Source organism: Cavia porcellus, unplaced genomic scaffold, assembly GCF_034190915.1.
Source record: "Cavia porcellus strain 051 isolate PalLab524CR breed Dunkin Hartley unplaced genomic scaffold, mCavPor4.1 scaffold_13, whole genome shotgun sequence".
NCBI lineage: Eukaryota > Metazoa > Chordata > Mammalia > Rodentia > Caviidae > Cavia > Cavia porcellus.
The window spans coordinates 41849957-41877027 of record NW_026947496.1 but is presented as its reverse complement, the minus strand read 5'-3'; the positions used below and the strand labels follow the sequence as shown (position 1 = coordinate 41877027).

Sequence of the window (27071 nt, the reverse complement as noted above, 5' to 3'; positions counted from 1 at the left end):
TCCATGGATATTCCAGACTCGTTAAAGTATTCTTTACTCCAAGAACTTTTTTGGTCATAACTACCTCTCATTATATTGAATTAAGTCCCTGCCCCAACCTGGGTTTGCATAGCAGCCTTTGATCATATAACTTTTCATTTTTTGAATAGTTTATGTCTATTTTTCCTACAAAACTAAATTTTTCGATCACCTACTAAAGTAGATTTTTAAAACTGAGGCCTTGGGGTTGGGGATTCAGCTCAGTGGCATAAGCGCCTGCCTTGCAAGCAGCTGGTCGTGAGTTCGATCCCTGGTACCGAAAAAAAGGAAAAAGACAAAAAAAAAAAAAACAAACCTGAGGCTTTGTATTCCTGAAATTAATCTTTTCACAAAATGTATTATAAATGAGATTTAGGAAAAAAAACCAAAAAGCTTCCTTGGGGCTATCATCTGTATCTCATTAAATCTCTGTCCTAGAACACCTAACAGTGATAGAAGGAGTACCAAGTGAAGGAATGTGTTCTTGAGAGAGAGACAAAAAATCTGTCTGTTTATGCAAGAATGTGTAAACTAAACAAGAGTGAGAAGAAAAGGAGATTTTTAAAAATTAATTAATTAATTTATTCATTCTGGTAGCAGAAATCAAACTCTGGACCATGCACTTGCCAGGCAGATGCTTATGCCTCTGAGCTATATTCCAGGTCCCTATTTATGATTATTTTGTTACTAAGTTTATTGGTACAATTTAGAGATACATAGTGATCGCATTCATCATAGAGAATTTGTGTCTGTACATAGTATATCCTGTCACCTCTTTTTTTCCCTATCCCTTCTCTTCCCTTGAATCCCTCTTCCCCTCCTTATTTACAAAGCTTTGTTTCCATTTTGTCTGTCTTTTCTCATTTTTTTTTCCTTTTCCCTTCCTTGCCCCCTCCTGCCTCCCTAGTTTCCAGAAAAGGGCATTCTAGAAGAAACCATAGCCCTTAATTTCATATTTATTTACCAAGCAATATATCAACCCCTAACAAACCAAGAATAGGATTTCATATCTTATTTTGGGATTTGTATTAAAGTTGATTGAAGTTTTTAATATTGAAAGTTGTTGTATAGATGGATGAAAAGTCAAATAGGAGTTTTTATCTTAGTATGTGTCAGGTATTAATCTACCTAAATTATTCTATTTGTTGGTATTATTGATATAGGGGAATGAAACTCCCAATCTACTAGATGTCTAGTACGAATAATGGTAGCTAAGAGCAGAATATATTTATTGAGAGAAAGCTTCTGAGAGAGAAACAAAAGAGGTTGCCAAAGACTCTCTTGTTTAGGGACTTTTATAGAGCAAAACTTCCAGGTAAGGCAGGTCCAAAATGGGAGAAAAAATGGGATCTCAAAAGGCAAGCGGGCATGAAATATGGTTAACAATAAGATTACAAATGTAATTGCTCAGGTAAAATTGATTAAATCAGAATCAAATGGGGAGATGAGTCATGTAACAAGTAGACATGAATATAGGGTCTTTGCTGGTAAGGGAATGGGTTAATGGCTCCTTCTGGCTTCCTCAAAGCCATCCATATCTATTTAGAATATCAGTCCCTGATGTTTACACTTAGGATGTGGTTGCATTTATCTTGCCTTTTGTCTTGAGATCTGGGCCACAGCAAAAGTGTCTGTCTCCTTTAAGTTCATAAGGTTTCTGGCTTTTCCACTGACTCCTTTGAGGGTCTAGCCCTGTCTGACTGGCTATAATATTTCTATCTAACTCACCTGCCTAAAATATTTTCTTATTTTACACAGGGGGAAGCTAACACAGGGTGAAACTTAACACAGTTCCATAATATGCTCAGAATCTTACAGCTATTAAGTAGAATCTCAGCTCTGGGGTCTGATTCTAAATTTGTAGGTAATATCTTCTTCTCATATGTATGAAATACCATGTATATATGTAATATTTCCTCTCATTCTAGGATGTTTCCCCCACCTCGTACAAAGAGTGTAACACACATGATAATATAGATAGCCCTGTTACCATACAATATGCAATAATAAAGACATGATTTTATAATCTCATTCTAACAAGATACATACATGTAAAATAAAAGCCAAATGTGGTAGTTTTATAGATAGCTACATTAGTTAGAAATATAGCAGGCATTCAGACCAGGTTGGGCCCTCAAAGGAGTCAGTGTAAAAGATGAGAATGCATCAGACTGTGGCTAGAGGTGCATCTGATGATTAAAGTCCCAGTGACTAGTTTACGTACTTCCCTAAGGGATGAACAGAGGTTTGGGATTATTGGTATCACCCTCTGAGATTTCCCATTACCTCAATAGGAGTGGGCTATTCTCTCTTACCTACTGAGACTAAGACTAAGACTATAAAACTAAGACTGCTAAAACTAAAGACAAGGCTGATAGAGTTATTTCCAAAAGATGAAAAATATTAACAAAAGATGAGAAATATAAAATAAAAAGCGGCCTTTATTCTGAGAACACGGAGAGAGATGACCGGCACCCCCACCGCTGGCATCCGGCGATCTCTCCGGCGGACACGTGGCGTGGGGGCCTGTAAATAGCCTCGGTTTGGGGTGGAACCTAAGGCGGGCATTAGGGATACACAGGTAGCCCATTGGTCCTAGGTTTGGCGCCATATGTAAATTCCCAGGGGCGGGAAGATGGCGTCACAGGTAACTTCCTAGGGGCAGGGCAAGATGGGGCTTCCTGCTTTTGGTTGTGGCTTTCCTGGTTACAGTGTCCTGTCTGGGCCAAAACCTTTCAAAGGCTATGACTATAGATTACCATTCATATTACCTTAGCAACCACACTTGCAATTTTATTGATTAATCATAATTTCGACCCACATTGTACCTGCCTTATGATTTTGTTCTATAAACTTCCTTTGAGAGGCAGGTTTGTTGATAAGCCACTTGGGACCCTTCCTGTCTCTCAGGAGTTATTTCTATTCCCCATTCCCCACTCCTATTCCCTATTTTTTTTTCTTTAATAAATTGTTTTACTCTTGGGGCTGGGGATTTAGTTCAGCGGCATAAGCGTCTTCAGCGGCATAAGCGTCTGCCTTGCAAGCAAGGCAGTTGTGAGTTCGATCCCTGGTACCGATAAAAACGAAAAAGAAAAAAAAATTGTTTTACTGTTAACCTCCACTGTTTCATAGAATTTAATCTTTGACTTCAGGAACCTGTACTCAGCATATTTCACATCTAGCATTTCCCCTATATCCAATTGCACATGCCATTCCCTGCACTCAGGAGGCAGGAGGATCATCACAAGTTTAAGGCTGTCTAGGATACATAGTAACTTCAAGACCAGTTTGGATTATAGAGCTAGACTCTGTCTCAAAAAATCAACAACTACAATACTTATTTCTGCATGGATCAGACCAGTGTGCTGCTAAATCTATACTTATGATAATATAAAGAAAACAGTGCTAAGGACCAAAAATGTTACCTAACCTCAGAGCCCAGCATGGTGAAGGTGACACACTGCCATCCTGGACTGTAAGGAGGGCAAGTCGTGGTAGCCCTTGTGACTCAGATGACTCATTTTAAAAATAAGCAGCAAGATTTTGGAATTGTTAACTTTGTTATCTTAATTTAACTTTGACAACACACATAACTCTTCCAAGTTTCTGAATCCAAGTGCAAAGGTATTGCCTCCATTACTCAGAATAGTATCCCATTGAGAAACACAGCTGAGGAAAAATACGTTATTACCAGGAGAGTCTCTTGCAGTTGCCTCATTTCTTGTGCCCAATGCCAAAGTTAATATACAGAAATAGGTGTCATTCTTAGCTTTCTATTTCTTCTGGCAGACACAGTAATGTATGAATTATAGTCTCCTAAGTTTCCCTTGGAAGCTGCAGAGTAAGCTATTCCATTGATTCCTATTTAATGAAAAGTACATCTAAACAGATGTCACTCAACATCATATTCAACAGTCAACATCAGTTTAACAATAATAAGCTAATAGCTATCATTTTTGTAGCTATCTACTATGGGCCACATTCTATACATTTCTTCTCTTTTAAAACAGTCCAGTAATAATAACTAACATTAATTATTTACGTAAGACTTTGTACTACACTTATGTGCATTAATTATTTAAACCTCATGTAAGTTAGATACAATTATTAATCCAATCTTACTGATAAGAAAAATGAAGGGTAAAAAAGTTAGGAAACCTGCTCAAGATCCCAGCTACTAGGTAGCAGAGTCAAGATAAGGAACTAGAAAATTTAGCCACAACTCTGTGGTAGCTTTTCCTAAGATATGCAATATTACCTCTTACGGCTAAAGACTCTATAGTCAGTCAGCTGGTAACTGGCAAACTAGCATTTAAATCTAAAAACCACTTTCTTCAAAAAATCAATACTTTTTACTCTTTGCTGGAACTACCTTTCATATCAAACTTCAAATTTATTAGTACCTCGGCATACAAGTCTAACATCTCAGTATGCAATGATGGTACAAAGGAAAGAAAGATGTCATTCCTATCCAGGATCTCAATAACATCTGTACATTGAAAATTCACATTTCTTCCCTATTTTGTTTCTGAACTCCTAAGAGGTGTGTCCAACTTCTTAATTGACAGATCTGTTTGATCACACATATAAATCAAATACCCAAAAATAACCTTTGCTTTTCCAATTTATTATTCTTGCACAGTTTCTGATCTCAATCTGTGGCATTAACATCCACTCAGTGATTCAAGAAGCAAAGTAAGAAAGGAAACAAAGGGGTGATGGATCATCCATCTTGAGGATGTTGTCTAAAGGAGCCACATCTACAACAGTGATTTTTTGTTTGTTTGTTTTTGGTGTTTTTTTTGTACCAGGGATTGAACTCATGACCTCACACTTGCCAGGAAGGCGCTTATGCCGCTGAGCTAAATCCCCAGCCCCACAATAGTGTTTAGTAAGACAATAGGTTGGCATGATGGCTGTGATTGTGACAAAATGATGTAAGAGAAATGAAAGTTAAAGCAATACCATTAGACAAGTAGAGAAGATGGCTGATTTTGATTTTGAACAATTCATTCTTGACACCTGCTTTTGCTTACCTAACTCCTACTTCATTTTTAACATTTTCATTTAAACTCTGATTAGCTAAGTTTATCCCATTTACCTGGTTTCATTCTGCACTTATCCTTGTGTTCCCAGTGTGTGATCAAAACTACTACCAGGTATAGTAGGATACATGGATCACTAAGCTATTGAATGCTAGAATCATCATCTCAAAGAGTACCAAGATGATCCTTGTTCTAAAAGATTTCATTTTTGTGGGAGATGAGAAAAGTAGATGGGGAAAAAATTCTTAGCCTAGTGCCATTGCTTTTATATGTCATAGGAATCCAGGAAGGGAAAAGTAGGTTTGATTTAAATTAGTGATCTTAGAGAACATGGATGAGAGAGTTGGACCTGAGGGTCTCAATCATGACTGATGTACTTTCTGAGAGAATGCAGAGACATGGAAACCAGGAACTGGAAGAAGAAAATGACAGATAAAGGAGTCAGAGATAGAAGGAACAGATGTTAGCAGCCAGTGAGAGAGAAGTACATGAAAGACAGGACACAAGGATGAGGACTGTGCAGCTTTCACTCACATCACTGGACATGGCACAGTGGGATGGTAGGGGCCTCTGACATGGTCCTCAACCATCCATTCAGTTCCTGCCTAATGAAACTCATGTTCTCTTATACACCTCTGGTCTTCAATGTAGGCTGGATTTTGTGAATGACTTCTTTATGATGCCACAGAGATGATGGGGTGTTAAAGCCAGTCTTCAGAGTGTAGCTTCATCTTGGAGGAAAGCAATTTGCTCTCTTGTGAATGATCTAGAGAGAGGCTCACAAGGCGAGGAATGAGGGAAGCTTCTGGCCAGCACCTAGCAAGAAGCTCAGTTCTGCCAACTACATGCATAAATGTGGAAGCTGATTCTTTCCCAGCTGACCTTAAGAAGATTCAAAATCTCAGTAGTGAGTTTCTCCTCCTAAAAGACCTTAAACCAGAGGCCCTGAGCGAACCTGTCTGGTGTACTGACCTTCAAAAACTGAAATAGTGTGTTTATTGTTTAAGGGCACTAAGTTGTGGTCTAATTTCCTAAAAAAAATAGGTAATGGACATGGAGCAGAATCCTGTGAATGAGCCCACCTGAGCATAACAAGTGGCCCAGGACTTTCAGAGGGGAGCACAACAGAAAAGAGGTGAGAGCTTGATGCTGGTAGAATCAGCTAGGATGAAAATAATGGGGTGATCTTTCTCTGCAGAAGAGCAACAGTACATCCAGTTTGCTCCACTCTTTGCTGAAAAAGCCAAAATTCCTTGTTCAAAGTTGACGTGTTTTAATCCTTCGTTTCCGCGTGTGGGCACTGTAGACCTGGTGGAACGGGATCCAGTAGAAAAAACTTTCACAAGTTTTGACAGAGGGGAGGTCTGCTTTGCTCAGTCCTTTTGCCCTTACAATCTAACACTCTACAAAAATCAGAGGGACAAAAGATATCTGTGACAAAAGAAGCTGATCGTAACAGTAAAATACCTCTGGATGGAAAGCTGAAGGGAAAGCTTAAGTTAGTTTAAAGGACTCAGCTACTCAGTTGGTTTCAGTTTCCTGAGTTGCACTCCAGGAATAAAAACAAACAACAACAACAACAACAAAAAAAACCCCACTCCAGTAGCAGCAGACCCCCTTGCTTAGTCCCCTGCTTCCCATCCTGAAGGCACTGCATCTGCTTCCCCACTCTCACCTCACCTACCCGACCGGAGCTCTCCATCTCCTTCCATCCTCCCTCCTCCTTCGTAGCAAGAAAGCCTCATTTTCACGAGGTTCTTATTTGTGTATATGAAAGAGGCCTCCCGCAGAGTGCTCCTTTGCATTTTTCTGTCTGCTCCAAGCCTGAACCTGATATCCCTGGCCAGGAGTGGAATACACATGCTGCTTTTGATATTAAAGTATTGAAGGAATTACTGCAGAGGGTTTTGAACAATGGAGACCTCATATAGTATGTTATCTAGAAAATAAAATTCAGGAATATTTGTTGGTTGATACCATATCAGCTGGATCTGTTTGTCACCTACCCAGTTTCTGCATTTCGATGTTCCCTTGAGAACCTTATTAATTAACCAAACAAGCTCAAAGATATAGGGAGGATGCTGATGCTACAGCCAAAGCGATTATTTATGAGATGCTCCTGGGAACAGGTGCATTTGCCAATTTAAGAGCTCAGGCACGAGCATCTGCTCTGCTTTTCAAACAGTCCGGTGACCTTCTTTGCCATACGTGGCTTTCAGTCCCAGAAGATGGTGCGCTTAATCAGTCCTGAAGTCCTGTACTTACAGGAAGCCTTAGAGCCTTACACTTAGTTTGTCACTCGCCTACAAGAAGCAGTGTGTTGACAAATCTCTAACAATCAGGTGGCTGATATTCTTATTCTTAAATTAGTTTATGATAATGCTAATAATTGCAAACATGCTTTAAATACCATTCTCTCTACTCCTGATTTGACTACTTATATTCATGTTGCCAAAATATTGTATCTACTGCTCATTCTTTAGCGATCACAACATAGGCTATTTCTCAGCACCTTCAAACAAAACCAGATGCCATTACACGTTTTTATTGAGGTAAACAGGGTCACACTGGTTGAGAATGTTCATTGCATCCAAGAATGACACAGGCATTCATCTATCAGCTGTGTGGTCTGTAACTCAACCACAGTCTGCTTTACCCCCAGGCCCATGTCCTTGTATGAAAGGTTTTCGTTAGACAAGAAAGTGAAGATCTCAGTGTCATAAGGATAGCTCCTCCTTGCCTCAGGGAAATGGAACATCCTCCCCCAAGCTCCCATCCAGGTCCAGACAAAAACTGGGGAGAGAACAAACAGTACCCTGCTAATCCAGGCATAGTTAAACCAGTCATGCCCAATCCGAACCAGACAGAAGTCTGTGCCTCTACCAGAGTGGGTTCCTGGTGAGACCATACGTCACTCAGCTGCTGAACTGACCTGAATGCAGGATTAGATTTACCTGTCACTTCTCATATACATTTATTAAAGGGAGAGAAACCCCTATTAGTGCCCACTGGGATTTATATGCCGCCACCAGAATGCTTTGTGGAATTAATAATAGAAAAGGCAAGTTTGATTTCTTTTTTTTTTTTTTTTTTTATCGATACTGGGGATCGAACTCATGACCGCCTGCTTGCAAGGCAGGTGCTGTAGGTGCTTATGCCGCTGAGCTGGATCCCCAGCCCCTGATTTCTTTCTTTCTTTATGTTTTTGGTACTGGACATTGAACTCAGGACCGTGCACCTGCCAGGCAGGTGCTGTATTACTTAGCTATACCCAACCATAATAGATACGGACTGTAATCAAAAAATGGTCTAGCATCACTTTTAAATTGGGGCCATGGACATGCTAGTGTTTCCACCCAATCTCCCCTAACCCCAGTTGGGGATAACTCTTCAGAGAAAAATAATATTATAAATATTCCAGGAAGTTAGTAGGGGTGAGCCTTGTCTTGGTTATTTTTCTGTGTTGCTGGGATAAAATACCCAATACCCAAAATGAAAGAAGGAGAGGTTATTTAGCTCTCTGTAAGTGGAGGTTTCAGTCCATAATCAGCTGGTTCCAAAGCAGGATGCCATGGCACCAGGGCAACGCTTCAAGGCAGCAGCCATAAAAGCAGCCAGAGAAAAATGTGGTAAAGAGCGAGCCTCTTTTCCTCCCTTATATTGTACCCAGGCCACCCCCACCCCCCACTAGGGTGAGGGTAGTACTCATACCACCTCTGTGAGGAAGGATTCTGGCTTCCTGTTGAGTCCTAGTTAAATTTCTAAACTTCTCAAGTTGACACAACGTATCAACCATAACAGGTCTTCAGTACAAAAGACAACTATGGTCAAAGACACATTAACCATGATTTGGGACTACAAGGCACAATGTATGTACCATTGTTACCCCCTGGTGTGTTTTGAAAGTTTATTTTTTTTGTTTTCTTTTTTTTAATCTTTAAAATAAAGTGGATTTGAAAAAACTAATCAATAAAAACATCCCAAAACAAAGACATTCACCAAATGTCAGGCTTTAAGAAAAAGAGCACTTCAATCTGTTAAAAATTAAATAAACATAGCCAGGCATGGTGGTTCATGCCTTTAATCCCAGCACCTGGCTGGAAACTGAGGCAGGAGGATCATTGAGAGTTCGGGACCAGCCTAAGCTACAAAGTGAGCTCAAGGTCAGCCTGAACTGTAAAGCGAGACCCTGTCTCAAAAAGACAAAAAAAAAAAAAAATTAAATAAACAAAAAAGGGAAATATTGTTACAATCTGGTTACCTCCAGAACATACTTTGATACTTAAAAAAAATCTTCTTAAAGCTGCATATAGTTAATAACATGGGGTTGAGGTTATGCTTGTGTGTTAACAGACCAAAAAAACCTTTTTAAACATTTAAAATTATTTTAAAGCTGAGCATGGTGGCATACTCCTGTAATCCCAGCACTTGGGAGGCTGAGGCAGGAGGATTACTGTGAGTCTGAGACCAGCTGGGGCTACAAAGTGAGTCCAAGGCCAGCCTGAACTGCATAGTGAGACTTTGTATCAAAAATGAATAAATTAATTAAATAATTTTAAAATTATAATAAAAATTAGAAAAATTGGGATCTTCCCAATGAGATTTACCCTGATAGCTTTCTTAATGGTAACCACATTATCCAGTACATGTCTGTCCCCTTTATGCTTTTCTACTTTCTATAACTATCACTTGTATCACTTCCTAACATACCTACATAAGTTGCTTATTACTTTTGTCTATTGCCCCTTACTAACATGTATGCTCTATAAGAGTGAAGACCTTTGTAGGTTTTGTTCTTTGAAGTACTGGTAGCGCCTGTCACAAAATAGATAGGCTGTAAACTTTTGTAGAATGAAAATAGGAGTATTAGAGCCTGATTTCTTGTGGTCAAGTCCTAGTGTCTCCACGAGCTGCAGGACCCATGCCACAGTTTACCTACCTGTAAAATGGGATTCTAGTATCGACCTAGAAAGGGACCATAACTATATGTGAAACACCTTACAAGAGCAGTTGGTACATTGTAAGTACTCAGTGTATATTAACAAATACTATAATTATTTCAAGATATGATGCATGATAGGTCTCATTCACTGTGATTCCAGAATGAGGCCTGATGAGCAATTCATAGTTGTACCAGTGTTGTAGTCTAGGTTGGCAATTGGCAAATGACAAAGTACAAGAACCGAAAATTCTAGATATTGACTTACTGTGTCTCATTCTTAGTGATCAAATATGTGAGTGATCAGTTTACCAGGAGGCACACACAGGCCCATCCTAATTATTTTTTGTGGCTTCACTCATGACAGGCTACGGAGGTTTATTTCTAAAGAAAGGTCTTTGCTTAGGTTTCTGTGCTCATGCTTTCTGTTTGGCATGCCCTTCTCTCTGTACATATGCCTGACTGCTGATCTCTCATGCCCTGCCTATGCTGAATGGAAGGGACATTAAACCCTATTCTAAGCAATCTCCTCTGTACTTGAAGAGCACCTGCATATGCCCACCTTGTACCATTTATTATACCATGTTCAGTCCGGAGCTAGACTGGAAACAGAGCTCTGTATCTTAATAATCTTTTTAACTCCACTGAAAGCCTCGTGGGAGTATTGGTTGAATGAGTAAAGAAGGGAAACATCTCGGGCTCACAGGTATGACCTTAGAAGTATTGAGTACAGATGCATAGACTGGACTGACAGTGACTGGGGAATGATCCATCTCACCCACCCCTTACTCCACCATACTAGCAAAGTTAAATTTAAATCGTCGAATAAAATTTTGTGGGAAGCTCAGAGATACACCTTTTGAAAGTTTTAACTATTTTAAACATTTCTACACGGCTGTAAACATCCATGTCTAGTTTATTCGAACTCCTTTTCTTGCAAGTTTCCTCATTTCCTTTTATCGCCTTTGATGTTTCTTTTTTTTAAAAAAAAATTACGTTGGGAGCGGTGGTACGGGAGTGTAATCCCAGTACTTGGGAGGCAAGAGGAACACAGTTTGAGGCCAGATGGGTTTCATAATGAGGTCCAAAACCAAAAACGGGATATAGATTTTAATTTCCTGTTCCAGAATGTTCTTCCCTTCCTATGAGCCTCGTTTTGTCCTTTCTGTAAAATAATCTACACTGTTGTGTCCTAGCTGTCCGCAGATGGGCAAATCTTCTATTAGGAAACTGCCGATTGAACAAACACACTCAGTCCCGCCTCTGGAAGCCCGGACCGCTTTGGTCTAGAACCAGGGTAGGCGTTTGCGCAAGCACAGGAGCCCGGGATTGGCTCTGAAGGCCGCCCTGCTAGCCAATGAGGCGCGGGGGCGTTGTCCGGGGGGTGTGGCTCCGGCCTCTAAGTGAGCGCCCGGCAGCTGGCTCCGCCCGGCGTGACGCTATCAGTGCCAGGGGCTCGGCTTTTCTCCGCTGCGTTCTGCGAGCCTGGGGTCAGGCCAGAGACTCCCCCAGACCTCCCCACCTCTGTCAGTGGGGAAGGGGCGCCTGCAGCTTTTAGACGAAGAAGCCCGGGAGCCTCAGGCTGCCTGGCGCCTGGCGTGTGCACCAGGTCTGGGATGGGGACGGTAGGGGTGGGTTGCTGTTGTGGAGTGGGGGCGGCCTGGCCTGGTATGCAGCCATGGGGACGGGAGGAGACAAGGCTGGGCCTTGGGTGTCGTCGGGGTACCCCCATGTGGCTTCTGTAGTTGGGGTACTTGAGATCAGAGTTTGCGTAGCTCCTAGACTCCCCGTCTTCCTGTTTGGGGAAAGCGTATCTTTTCTAATGTTCCTCATAAAGCAGAGTTAATTTAGCTGTTCCTGGAAGCGGGGCTGTGGGAAGTGAAAAATTCTAAGATGTCCCAGCTCCTGGGAAGGCTGTGTGCAGAGGGAATGTGCAGGTTACAAGTCTGTGCTGGTTGGGAGAATCAGGCAATTAGACATGTGGTATTGTCTGTCTCTTTGACCTTGCTGACCTTTTACTTTAATTCCAGAATTTAAAACTGTGTGCCTCCCCATAATACCAGAATGCTGGGAGGCTGAGGAGGCTGAGGCAGGAGAATCAAGCCTAGACTTAGTGGGACCGTCTTAAAATTAAAAACTTTAAAACGATCTGGGGATGTAACACAGTGTAAAGGCCTTCAGTTCAGTCTCCAGTACTAAAAGGAAAAAAAAAAGTGAAGTTTTTTTTTATGTTGGGGAACATCAAAGGAATCTGATTTTAAGCAATGTTTTGAAAAGGACACTGCTATTCTAGCCCAGGAGATTAAAAACAATTCTAATTATGAAAGGACTTGTGGAAGATAGGCAAAGTAAACAGAGCGCATGGAAGGATCTATTGGCTTCGAAGATAGTTGTAAAATATATGTGGTGAAATGTCTAAGGACCTGGCTCTTCACTATTATTCTTCATACCATACATATTCCAATGTTAACTATTGATAATCGGTTTTTAAAAGACATATATATTAAAAGAAGTACAATACAATAGACTACCAAGATTGAGAGAAGGTATGTGCTTAAATAAATGAAATCTTTAAACCAAAATTAACCAAAGTCTGCATTTTTTTTCTTTGTCTCTTTGAGACAGTCTCGCTATGCAGTTCAGGCTGGCCTCAGACTCACAGCAATCCATCTGTCTCAGTCTCTCATGTGATGGCATTATAGACATGTGCCACCATGCCTGGTTCAAAATCTGCATTCTTAAAATCTCTCAGAACATTAATACAAGGTGCAGAAATGATTTGTGTGTACCTCTCTTGACCTTTAACAAAATGTACACATTTTTAAAAGTTGCTTTGCTTACTGCTAGGCAGAGGTAAGTTACTATTTGTGAAGGTAAGTTACTATTTTTGTAGACCCCTCTCACAATACTGGCACTTCATTTGATTCTGAAGATCTAAATAGTTCTGAGCAGCCTGTCAGAACTCTATGCCTGATTTTACAAAATGTGGTTTATAATAATTACAAAAGCATTTACAGTGCCATGGATATAGCCCAGTGGCACAGCACCTGCCTGGCAAATGTGAGGTCCTGAGTTTGATTCCCAGTACCAAAACCAAAACAAACAAAATACAAGCCAGTTACGATGACATAGGCCAACAACCTCAGCATCAGGAGACTGTAACAAGAGGATTTTGATTTTGAGGCCAGTCTAGGCTATCTAGTTCAAATGCAAACTGAACCTATATAGCAAGAACTTGTCTCAAACTCTAGCACCATTCTCAACCTTTATTTTTTACTGTATTATTTAAGCTAACTACTTTTCCCCTGGTCTCCATTGTGATAAAACATGTATTTTTCCTTGTTTGTAACTGATGTGCTGTAAAATGGTAGATTTTTGTGAGTTTCTCAACCACTAGAAGTTACTTGTACCACCTGACTTTCTGTGTGTATCTGGATTTTGTTACCTACCACCTCCTCCCTATGATGCTGTTGGTCACTCTGCATACCTCAGGAAAACTAATAGCAGATAACCTTTTTTTTGGTCTTTTTCCTTTTTATCAGTATCGGGGATCAAACTCACAACTGTCTGCTTGCAAGGCAGGCGCTTGTGCCGCTGAGCTAAATCCCCAGCCCCCAACATTCTTGACAAGATAAGATAGGACTACATTCCGGACATTTCTACTCAGCCTGAGGACTGAGTCATTTGCTTACAGGTACTTGTAGCTTCATGAAGTGAGGCCAGAATTGGGAAGACAAGAGAGTGAGGAAGAATATCCGGGTTGGTAAATCTGACAGGAGATAGCACATTCAAGAGAAAAGTGAGGTGACACTTTGGGAAAAGATTCTGGGGTTTTAGAATTTCATGGCAGATATAAAGTCTAGATTCCAGGCTACTGTCTTTAGCTTGAACTTTCCACTGTGTTTTTCCTTTCTTGGATTATGAATTAATTGGGAGATAACGGCTGGCATAGTTTCTCCTTCTAAATGATGGACATGGCTGTATCTCTGCAAGTAGGCTCTCTAGGAATTTACATGGCATCTGTATATGGAACAAGGCTACAGAATATAAGTTTATTTGTTTGCAGTTCATTTGATTGATTGATTTTTGAGGCAGAGTCTTGCTTTATAGTTAAAAAGCTTGCCTTGAAATCACTATGTAGCCAGACTGGCCTTAAACTCATGGTGATTTGCCTACCTCAGCCTCGCAAGTGCTGGAATTACCAAGGTACAACACTACACTCAGGTATATTTCCATTAGTATTTTATTGACAATTTATTTCAATCTGAAAATTTGAATTTCTTAATTTCTTATCCCCACTCCTCATGTTTTAAGTTCATAGTGAAGCTTCTTTCAGTGGTCATGCTCTCTCGTCTTCCACATTTGAGAATTGGTGGAAGCATTCATTTGGTTGTAAGTAAATAGCCAGATTACACCACTCTGGAAGAAAGAGGAAGATCTTATTTATACTGTAGTGATATTGATATGTAACATGGGAGAACTTATATTGATAGATCAGAAAAATATTTCCTAAAGAAACTTATATATATCGTTCAGAACAGTAAGTCTCACTGGTTGTTCACATTTTTACTTTTGGGTGAGATATGGGCATTGAGCATCAAAAGTTGCCAAGTTATCACATCTCTTAAAGCCTAAGTGTGAAATTTATTTTGTCATTATTTTGTTGTGGGGTATGGAGGATCAAACCTGGGCCTCATGCATGCTGGGAAAGTTCTCTGTCACTGAGCTGCATCTTCAGTCCTGAGTGTGATCTTTGAATTTAAGGAAATCAGACAAGGGTGGAACTGAAAGTGTTCAACCTCAAATTGTTGAAGTAAGGGGCTGGGGATTTAGATTAGTGGCACAAGTGACTGCATGGCAAGCATAGGTTGTGAGTTTGATCCCTGGTACCAAAACAAACGAACAAAACCAAGAAAATAAAATCAAATTGTTAAAGTAGCCGGTTGACTCACGTGGTAGAAATGAGAAGAATGCTGTTAGTACAATACTACAGTAATTAATTTTAGAATATTCAAACTTAGACTGCTTAAGATCTTAAGAAGATTACTGAATTACTTGATTACTGAATTTGGTGAAATAGCATAATTAAGATGTAAAGAATTAGCCGGGCGTAGTGGCTCATGCCTGTAATCCCAGCACTCGGGAGGCTGAGGCAGGAGGATCATTGTGAGTTCAAGACCAGCCTAGGCTACAAAGTGAGCTCAAGGCCAGCCTGAACTGCACAGAGAGACCCTGTCTCAAAAAGACAAAAAAAAAAAAAAAAAAAAAAAAAGAATTGAAATCAATTTGTTTTAATCTATGGAAATTGGCAGTTGTAAGAGAAAGGCAGACCTTTTGTTACCCATTTCAGTTTCACAGAGTTATAAGAACTGATGCTGTGTACGGTGGTGCACACCTGTAATCCCAGAACTTGGGAGGCTAAGGCAGGAGGATCACTTTTGAGTTTGAGGCCAGTGTGGGCTACAAAGTGAGTTCAAGGCCAACCTGAACTGCCTAGCAAAACCCTGTCACAAAAAACAGACAAACAAACTGAACTCCACTAGAACAGCTTTGGAAATACTAGAATGGTCACTTTCTAGGTCTCAGGAGAGCTCCCTATACTCTTCAAATTCCAAATATCCTCCTTGAATACAGAACAGGCAATTTAACAATTCCATTAAGAAAGTTGAAGAGTGAGGTAGGAAGACTTAGGCTAAGTCTTGTCTGAGGCTACTTAGTATGGGAGGATCAAGAATAGGCTTATAAACATGGACCTGCATTGTGTTTTGGCAAGAAATAACATGGGAGCTTTTAATGAATGTTTAAAACTGCATTGTTCAATATTGAAACTACTAGGTCGGAAATGACCACTGAGCATTTGGAATGTAGTCATGCTATTGGAGATGTACTATATTACATCTCTGGTAAGATACCAGACTTCAAAGATTTGGTGTATAACACAGAAATGCAAATTTCTAGAAATTTTCTGTTTATTAGATACTAAAATAATATGTTGGATATATTAACTTAATATATTATTAAATTAATTCTTCCTGTTTCTCATTCCTTTTTTAATGTAACTACCAGAAAATTTAAAATTACACATGTGGTTTGCATCTTATTTTTTTTGGTCACTATCTATTGGGAAGGTTAATGTGACAAAGAAGATTGTGTAAGGTTGGCATCCTAAGTACAGTACTGGAAAGTAACATAGATGCCTCCCTCACTTTATATCCTCATATATATAAGTTAAAGCAGAGGAAAAAAATTCAGTAACATTGCTTCAGTAACAGAGCTTTTTGGTCTTAAGTAGCAGAAGAGCCCTGTTCAAGGGAAGAACAATGGGTTCTAGTATTCTGAGTTTATTTATTTATTTAGTCTTTTTTTAGACAGGGTTTCTGCTATGAAATTCAGACTGACCTTGAACTCACTTTGTAGTCCAGGCTGGCACTGATCCTCCTACCTCAGCCTCCCAAGTGCTGGGGTTATAGGCATGTGCCATCATACCCAGTGCTTAGTTTAGCAGTTAAATTACAGCTATGCAAGTGCCCTGAAGAACCCATTTAAAAACATGCTAAACTAGGTTTGGCAGCACATACCTGTAAATCTCAACTACTCTTAAGCCTGAAGCAGGAGGCTGGAAAGTTCAAGGCCAATCTGGGCAATTTAGTGTGATCCTGTTTCAAAATAAAAAAGACTAAGGATATAGCTCAGTGTTAGAATGCTTGCCTAGCATGTGCAAGGCCCTGGGTTCAATCCCCAGGCATCCCCTGAATACACACATACATGAACCCATGCGCATATACAAACACACGTCCCACAGCACAAAATCTGTGCTGCCAATTTCTTTTGCTAGAATTAAATATGGTAGTATTCATGAACACTTTTTAGTTTAAAGTATTGTATAAGTATAGAATGGGATTATTGGTGTTGCAATAGTATTGTTAGTCAACCAAGTGCTAGTTATTATAGGTACATGCCTTTTAAAGAAATCTGAAACTGATGTTGACAGCTTTGAATTCAGTGCTTTTTGACGTAATGTGGTCCATTGGTAGACAAGTGTGTCATTTTTATAAATAACTGTCCAGACTTTACCAATTTATAGAGAAACCTACTAATTATTTCTGCATTAATGTAGGCAAAGGCTTATAAAAGCTCTTATTTGATTAGAAAAGAATTTAACCCAAGATTGTCTTTATTAAAAATTTATTACTTGTTTTACTTACTTTTTTTGGAGGGGTATCGGGAATCAAATTCAGGACCTCCTGCTTGCCAAACAGGCACTGTGCAACTGAGCTGTATCCCAGCCCCCTCTCCTGCTTTCAAGTTCTGTTTTTTTCTTAATTTCCACATAGGAAAGAAAACATCCAATATTTGTCTTTTTCTGCCTTAATTTTCTTAAGATGATATCCTCTCATTCTGTTTTCCTGCAGATGATATGATTTCATCCTTCTTTATAGTTGAACACTCCATGTGTATGTGTATCATATTTTCTTTATTGATTCATCTGCTAACCTTGGCTGATATTATAGTTATTGTGAATAGTACAGCAATAAACATGGGATATATATAGGTACCTCTTTTGTATGCTGACTTCATTTTCTTCAGATAGATAGATATTCAGGCAAAATAGCTAGATCATATGGTGATTCCAATTTTACTTTTGAGGCACTTCCATGTTTTGCATAACAGATGAACTAATTTACATTCCCACCACAAGGATTTCTTTTTCAGTACATTCTCACCAACATTTTATTTTATTTTTGGTAGTACTGGGGATTGAACTCAGGGCTCTGTGCATGCTAGGAAAGCACTCTACCACTGAATTTCAGCCCCAGTCCCATTTTAAAAAAAAATAGTCATTCAGACTTGGGCAAGATGGAATTTCAGTGTAGTTTTGTTTTGTATTTCTCTGATGGATAAAAATGTTGAGCATTTTTTTCATGTATTTAGTAGCCATTTGTACTTGTTTTGAGAATTGTCTGTTCAGATCATTTGCCCATCTTGCTTGGATTGTTCTTTTAATAAGTTTTTTTCAGTTCTTTATGTATTTTGGTTATTAATCCTCTATTAAATTAGTTAGCAAAAATTTTTCTGTCTGTAGGTTGCCTCTTGAATCTGTTGATTATTTTCTTTGTTGTGCATAAGCTTTTTATTTCCCATTGGTTAATTCTTGCCTTTCTTTTCCTAACCTTTTGGAGTCCTGTTTGGAAATTCATTTCTTGTGCTAGTATATCTTAACATGTTCCCTATATTATCATCTAGTAGTTTCAAAGGCTTTTTTACATTATGGTATCTGATCCATTTTGAGTTGGGTTTTTTTTTTTTTTTTTGAGACATGTTCTCATTGTGTAGTTCTGACTGGCCTTGACCTCACAATGTGGCCTCAAACTTGCAGCGATCCTCCTGCTTCAGTCTCTCAAGTGTACAAGTGTTTACAGGTGTACACTACCATGCCCAGCTCTTGAGCTGATTTTATGTAGGGTGATACACAAAAGTCTCAATTTGGTTTTAGTCTTTACTTGTAAATATATAGTTTTTCTAGAACTCTTTGTTAAAGAGACCATAATTCTTTTCCTTTTCAGTACTGGGGATCAAACTCAAGGCAGAACTAAATCCCCGGTGCAAGAGACCATAATGTTAAGTGAAATTAAATCAGAAATGCAAGTTTAAATATCACATGCTTTCTCTTATATAAGAAACTCAGAGTATACATAAAAAGCAAAATAAGAAGTAGAGAGGTAGATCTTTTTAAAAGGAAAAAGGGAGGGCCTGGGAATTAGCTCAGCAGCACAAGTGCTTGCCTGGCAAGCGCAAGGTCTTGAGTTCAATCCCCAGTACCAAAAAAAAAAAAAAAAAAAAAAAAAAAAAAAGGGAGGGGGGATCAAAAGGAAGAGAGGAAAAGGAGATGATAAAAAATTAAGATACAGGGGCTGGGGGTTAGGAATTTAGCTCAGTGGTATAAGTGCCTGCCTTGCAAGCATGCGGTCGTGAGTTCAATCCCTGGCAGTGATAAAAAAATATTAAGATATATTATGTACATGTACCAACTTCACACATGGAGTGTAAACATTATTACAAACATGTACCAAAAAAAGAGATCAAGAGATGGATGGAAGGGGGATAGAAGGAAAGGAAAAGAGATTTTAAAAAAGGAATTAAGATGTATTACGTACCTGTACCATCTCCCCACAAGGAATGTAAACATTATGTAGCATAAACATATAGTAGTAAAACAAAAACTTATGTGAGAAATAATAAAGAGTTAAAAAGACAGTAGAAAAAATTTAATGAGAAGAAATATGAGGGGAAATTTAGAAGAGGAGAAAAGAGGAAAAAAAGAAAACGAAATGAAATGATGAAAATAAAAGGGAAGAAAAGTACAGAAAGATTAAAAATTGAAAAAGCCAAGTGAGAAAGAAAAGCTCCACACAAATAAAAAACAGACATACCAAATAAAAGTATTAATAGGAAATAAAAATTTCCCCCCACTAAGGAAAGAAAGAATGAGAGTTAATACTCCATCTCTGGGGACCGGGTTTCCCTGAGTCATTTTAGGCTGCGTACTTAGAACACACAAAGGCTGGGTGTTTATTCACCTCCTTTTCTGCCCTCTGTGCTTCTTTCCTGGTGACTAGCAGGAGTGATTCCTAGTTCAAGCTACTCCTCTCAGCTCTTTTGCTTGCTGAAGAAGGTAGAAAGTGTAGCCCCCAAGTAAAGATTCTCTGCAGAGCTTTTGGGTTGTGTATTACCATGGTGGGGAAAACCCCAGCACCGATGGTGGAGCCTGGCATTGATGCTGTCTGCAGCTTCCCAGGGCTACGCATTTCAGGGGAAGGTCTAACTCCAACAGCTATTTAGGGAGCTAACGTGGAATTCAGAACTCCTAGAATTTCTGGGGCTTTTGGGGCTGTGCTTTCTGAAGGCAGGGCTGAGGCTTGGTCTAGCCACCCTGGCAGATAGAGGGCAGCAGTGGAGTCATAAAAGAGCTGCCTGGGGCAACGGTACCTAAAGCATTCACCTTCCACAATTCTAGTGTGCCCAGACTTTCCTTTGTCCTCCGTGTTGCAGTCTGGTCCCATCACACAGAATTAATTCTCAGAAGGTCTGGGTATGGGCTACACGACTGACTCTTGAGGCAGACTCCCTCTGAGCCAGTGTAGTTATACTGCCTCAAGATTCCCAGAGACAGGAAAAGGTGAGGGCCTTTTACTCCCACATGGGTCCCAGTTACAATACCACAAGAATATGGTGTGAAGTGTGGAGAACTGCAGAGCCCGCTTGCTGTGCAGATTCCAGGTCTCTTACTAGACCATATGTCTGTAGGATACAAATACTGCATTGATGGATCTTACTGAGGCTCCAGCTCACCTGTAATCCTAGTTATAGGATTACAGGGTTACAGGTGAGCTGGTTACAGGGGCACTCCCATCTCCCCTGCATGTAGGGGTGCTCTATTCCACTCCTTTAGTATCGAAAATTGAACTCATGACTTCGTGCTTGCCAGGCAGGTGCTGTGCTGCTGAGCTATATAACCCCAGCCTTATTCCACTCTTTTACTGTCAAAAATCTCAGCTGGGCGTGGTGGCTCATACCTATAATCCCAGCACTTAGGAGGCTGAGGCAGGATGATTGTTGCCAGTTCGAGACCAGTCTAGGCTACAAAGTGAGCTCAAGGCCAGCCTGAACTGGATAGAGAGATCCTGTCCCAAAAAGACAAAAAAAAAAAAAAAAAAAAAAATCAAATCGTTTGAGTATTTCCCTATTGCAACCTAGCACTCTCCCACCATCACCCACCTCAATAAGCTGCCATACACCTTTGCTTTGACTCTAACTTGGAGCAATGGGCCAGTGCTGGATGCCTCTTATCTGCATCCTTGCAATCCTTTGCTTTGTAGTACTGAGCACCTTAAATGTAAAGTTCCCAGAAACTATGTAGAAGATTATGTGTAACAAATCACTAGATAATTTACTATAAGTCTTAGGGTTTAGGGTTGGAGATACATTTTTTTTCTTTTTTTTTTATTTAAGGAGAAAAGAAAAAAAAACAGTGAAAGGGTACAAGTTATACAGATTTACAGAAGAAAAAAATGAACAGTAGGAAATCATTAGTTAATGGATTACATATTGCCATCTTAGAAATAATTGTTCAAGTCACAAAATTAAAGCTTGTAGAGTGGACATTCCAACAATGATACTGCAATCAGTTCTGTTCAATGATCCAATAAAACTCTGTGATAACATTTTCTATCTTATACACTTAAATATACATGCAGTTATATAGTTTAGAGCACTTTCTTTTCCTCTCTTTTGTACAATGACTATTACACATTTTGAGTTTCATTGCTCCCACGGTTCTTATTGCTTTTTTGGAAGAGAGTAAAACCAAATGAGACATAACAGAACAGAATCGGTCAAGTCAAAAGGGTGGACATAATAGATAATATAAAAACATAATACAAGGTGATCAACAATGGTTACCATAATGCCTCCCGCTCTCTCTAATAGAATTGCCTATATCATTAGTTATAATACAATTGAACAAAACAGTAAAAAACAAAACCGACAAAACCAAAACATTGGAGACATTGTAGGTCTTCAAAAGTAGATAAAAGTCAACAAGAATGGGCGTTATAATGAATCTCATTATCTTCACAGCTGATGCCTAAACTTTCAAACCTGATACTATCCAGCAAAACAGAATAGGGGAACTTCAGTCAAAAACAAGATGGTGAGAGTAATACAGGGCTTCAAATCGAGATAATAGAAAGTCAAAGTGGGTTACTATATTATATCCTGCTATTTTTTCCCTTTAATTAAATGGATAAAAATAAAAAAGTAAATAATGGAGTGGAGATTGAGAAAAAAGAGGGCATAACAGCGAAACAGCGCAAATCAAAACATAACCATTTAAGCAGAATAGTGTTTCACCACCAGATAATTCCAACCCAAAAGTAGTTACATATTGACTCTTTCCTTGAAGTCCTTGAGTACAACTTCGTATACTGTAGCATTAAGTATATCAAAACAATGTAAAACCATTTAAGAGAATGACAGCATTACAGAGTATTTAGAATTGACTAACAGAAAATGAACAATGGTTTCTGTATAATCTCCTTGTCTTTAAAAGGTTTTTGCTTATACTATTGTACATAATAAAATCCAATAAGATACAACCTGTTTAGACCATTGGAGACAGAAGAACAAAAGCTAGATGAGACTTCAAAACAAGATGATACTAAATCAGTATTACCTATTAAGATATCATTTTCTCCAAAATAGCTGTTCCTATCATCCAATCTTCTCTGTCTCATTTCTGTTGAGCTCTTTTTCTGTCAGTAGCTGTCAGTTTGTCTTCTTCATTTTGTGCTCTGCTCCATTCGTTGTGGCCTCCCCGCCACTATTTCTGGGTTCTTTGTATTTTTCTTTTTTTAGAATATCCTGCAATACTTTCTGTAGGGTTGAATTGGTGGTTGCAAATTCCCCCAGTTCCTCTTTATCCTGGAAGCACCTTGTTTTTCCATCAATTTCCAGGGACAGTTGTGCAGGATATCTCAATCTTGGCTGGAGATTATTATCTTTCAAAGCTTGAATTATTTCCCCCCATGCTCTTCGTGATTTGATGGTTTGTGCAGAGAAATCTGCTATAATTCTGATGGGTGTTCCCTTGTAAGTGATCTGTTTCTTATCTCTTACAGCTTTTAATATTCTGTTCTTGTATTGAATTTCTGGAATTTTTATTATTATATGCCTGGGTGTTTCTCTGTTAGGGTTGTAGGTAGCTGGGGTCCTGTATGCCTCATACATCTGAGTATCTTTACCTTTTGCTAAATTAGGAAAATTCTCCTGGATTATTTCTGTGAGTAGCTTTTGTAGTTCACTTGTTTGTGTCCCTACTTCTTCTTTTATGTTCTTAATCCTTAAGTTATGGCTCCTCTTATCATCTTCTTGTCTTTGTATTATTGCTGTTTGTTTCTTTGTTATTTTTAAGTTTTTCATTTCATTCTCCCATATTATAAGTCTGCCCTCCAGTTCAGATAGTCTGTCCTTAGTTTCTTTCAAGCTGTTATGCCAGTCTTGGATAGACTTCTTAATTTCTTGATAGTCCCTTTGAACCTGCTTCACATACTCTATGCTTTCTCTGTTTTCTCCATCAAACAATTCTCCCCTCTTTTTCTGTTCTTCCATTCCACCATCTGTTTTTTCCTGGGTGGTGCTTAGCATTTCTCTAACTATTCTGCATACTTCTAGCTTCAGATCGTTGATAACTTCATTCCTGAATTAGTCTATGAGGCTCTCTATATGGCGCTTAATGTCTATTGGTGCGGTGTCCGCTATTGCCTGTTTCTCAGAATTGGGGGCCGAGGAGCCTTTCTTGTTGCTTCCCTTCCCCATATTCTCTGTTCCTTATATATATGCAAGCTTATATAGGAGGCCCAGCTTCCCTGCCTGTCAGCCACAGCCTGATCAAATTGCGCTGGCTAGGTGTTCCGCCCACCGCTGCGCACCAGGGAGTTACGGACTAGGCAGCCTCCAGGCCACCGTCAGGCTCTGGGATCTGGGTTGGGCCAGCCTACTGAGTCCGCCAGCAGCGTCACGCAGGCCAGGCACTTTTCACCAATCCCGTCCGAGAGGGGGATGTGTGGCTGGAGTCGCCACCGCGCCCTGCTCTTACAGGACTGCCCGAGCCCAGAAAGTCCTCCGCTGGAGTCAAACTGTGGTAGAGTGTCAGTTTCTCTCACTCACCTCGCCACAAGTCAGTGTACGCCTCCTTGTCCGTCCTGTTTTCGACTCCATTCGCAGACTCCCATTCCCAGAGCTTCTGCGTGTCTCTCCTTGCCGAGCCCGCTGTGGAGGCAGCCAGCTGCCGAGCGGCGGGAAACCCAAATCGCGGTTTCCAATGGCGCGGGGTCCAGCCTCCACACCGAGTCTTTTCTGTTCCTATTTTAGCGCCAGGACTGCATTCCAAGTTGGTTTCTCTCAGCCCAGTTCGTTCCTGAGTCAGCAGAGCATATCTCCACCTGCTTATGTCTCCTTAGTCCGCATCATTCCTGACTTCTGAGCCGAGCCTTTCAGAGAGCCTCCGGTAGTTGCTGTTATCTGTCCACCATGTTCTCCCTGGAGATACATTTTATAGTTAACATATAAACATGGGACATATTAATCAAAGATATGAAAATTGTTAACAAGTGTTGGGTGTGATGGCTCACACTGTAATCCCAGCACTTGGGAGGCTGAGCAGGAGGATCATTGTGAGTTCCAAGTTCTAGACCAGCCTAGGCTACAAAGTGAGCCAGCCTGACCTGCACAGAGAGACCCTGCCTCAAAAAGACCTAAATAAATAAATAAATAATTGGTAACAAACCTTGAGAGAATATAAAGAATGAAAGTTATAATAATATAAGCACAATGAATCCATTTTTTCATAAATTATTGAATTTCTTTTGTGAATATTTTCACAGGAATGATTTAGCTGTCTTTCAGATAATAGGTTATACTTATTTTTAAAAAACTTGCTCAACAGAAAAAGAAAGCCACTCAGGTTTTAAAAATGAGACTGATATAACATTGTTACTTAAGTTCAAGAAACAAACTTTAGGGGTCAATCTCACCTATGAATATACATGAAGAAATGCTGTGCAAACTGTTAATTGAATCCATATTATATTCTTACATGCAGGGTTTTCTAGTATTTTTTCAAGATTAGAAACAATAATAGTATTTGCCAAGTATACATATTAAGGGAGATAATCTATAGGATCTGCCTATTGTATTCATACACATAGTTTGATAAAAATTTAATTCATTTATAATTTAAACATGAGCTAGGCATGGTAATGCATGCCTGTAATTCTAGCACTTAGGAGGCTGAGACAAGAGGATTGTTCCAAGTTTGAGACCAGTCTGGGCTACAAAATGAGCCCAAGACATCCTGAACTGCATAGGGAGACCCTGCCTCAAAAAGATAGGTAGGTAGATAGATAGATAGATAGATAGATAGATAGATAGATAGATAGATAAAATTTTGTAGCAAATTGTCTTTACCTTGATAAAGGAACAAAATTGCAAAGAAGATGTTCCATAATGATAAATATATTACAGATAATAAAAGCTAATAATCACATTGTGCTTGTCATCATTTTAAATAATTTAAACTCCATAAGAACTTTATGAGCTAGGTAGTATCTTAGTTACTTTCCTATCATTGGGACAAAATACCTGACACCCACAATTTACACAAGACATGAATAGTGGTCCACATTTTCATTTCATGGTCAACTAGCTCCAAGATAGAAGCAGCACAGCAGAGGAAAGCTGCTCATTTGTTTGGTCATTGTGAGATAGTCTCGCTATACAGTTCAGGCTGACCTTGAGCTCACTTTGTAGCCTAAGCTGGTCTCCAATTTGCAATGATCCTTCTGCCTCAGCCTCCCAAACATTGGGATTACAGGCACGCACCACTGCCGGCTAGGAAAGCTACATTTGTCATGGTGGCCAGGAAGCAGAGAAAGGAGGAGGAGAAGGGCAAGTAAAAAGAATTAAAATGTATTATGTACATGTACCAATTCTCCTGGGTGAATGTAATCTTTATGTATTGTAAACTTATTAATAAAAACTTAAAAAAATATTTTTAGAAAAGAAGCAGAGAGAGGAAGGAGCCAGGGAGGTAGATACATACTTCCAGGTCCTGCTCCCAGTGACCTTCCTTTTTCAGCCAGTCCTGCCACATGTAGCTAGAAGTGCATCAGTGGGTTAACCAACTCGTGAGGACAGCACTCTCACGATCTAATCCCCTTCCAAAACCCCTGTCTCTGAACACATGAGGCTTTCACAGGACATTCTGGATCTATACCCTAACAGTATTATCTTTTCCTATTTGATAGACAGAAAAACTGTGGTAAAGAGAAGTTAATTAACTCGTCCTGAATCACACAGTAAGAAGTAGGTCTAACATTTGAATTCAGACATTTTGGACTTAAAGCCTGTTCTTTTGCCAGGATGCCATAATGCCTTGGAGCACATCCAATACCTTTTAAATTTCCATGGCCCATGTATAACTCACTTTTCTCCTGGACTAGGTCTCTTTCTGGAAGGAAGTATCACTGTTTCCTCTAGAGACTTTAGATTCTGGTCTCTCTCTCTGGACTGAGTAATTATTAGATTAGGCTCTCTAGATAAAGAAAAGAGAGTGACTCCATAATGTCCTATGTTAGATTACTATAACAGTAAAGAGGAATACTTGTACTGGTTCAGTTCCTAACAAGAAAAAATGGAAAAGAAGAAAAGCTCACGCTGGAGTGGAAGAGATGAAAAAGATACCTCCTTACCTAAATTAGGACAGAGGTACTGAATAGATGCTAGAGCAGTGACAATGAGCCTTTAGAGCTTTTATAATACAAACAACCTGCTACAGCATGCATGTCACAGGTTTGCCACCACTGCTCTACAGGATCTTATTTTCAGACGCCATGTGTCTGCTATATTTTAATTATGTAATTTCAGAGTGAAAGAGTTTTGCCCTAGAATAAGTCACAGTACATTATGGCTGTGGGAGGCTGAATAGAGGATGTTTACCCTGAGGTCACTGCCTCCTTCCCCTATTACAACTTCCTTTTTCCTTTCCCAGTCAGCTTTTCACGAGCCATCAATGCCTGCCCTAAGCACCACCTCCAGTCAAAGGTTACATGTCCCATAACCCATATTCCCGTCAAAGGAGACAGCCCAGCCGCCATGTGCTCCTTCCCACGTCCTCAAATCAATAAACCTGTTCATTTTGTACTTTTGCTTCTCTATTGCCCCAGAATACTCCTATCACAGAAGCTATGGAAAGGCAGGAAGAACGACTTTAATAGCGATAGTAGGAATAGCTGAAAAGTTATCTTTGTCACTGATTTTTCTATTCTTACCCCATTTTGGCTAACACCGAAGTGTCCTTTAAGCATCAAACATTGGAATGAGTAAGTACAGTCTTGTCTTCTGAGTAGCAACTCATGGCCAAGTGTGAGAAACTGTTCCCATCCTGAAAAGCATCCCATGAAAAGTAGACACTTGTCCCAGATTAAAGGCTAGAAGTGATGGCTAAAGTAGAA

At 39.6% G+C, this 27071-nt stretch overlaps 1 protein-coding gene across 1 annotated transcript in view; it reads left to right on the top strand.

Moving 5' to 3' along the window:
* The first annotated feature begins 11570 nt into the window (after positions 1 to 11570).
* Positions 11571 to 27071, top strand: part of Pitrm1 (pitrilysin metallopeptidase 1) — a 76002-nt gene continuing 60501 nt past the window's right edge. The window contains exon 1 of the mRNA XM_013156460.3: positions 11571 to 11611. The gene's annotated coding sequence lies outside the window, so the exon portion shown is untranslated. The remainder of the gene's footprint in view (positions 11612 to 27071) is intronic.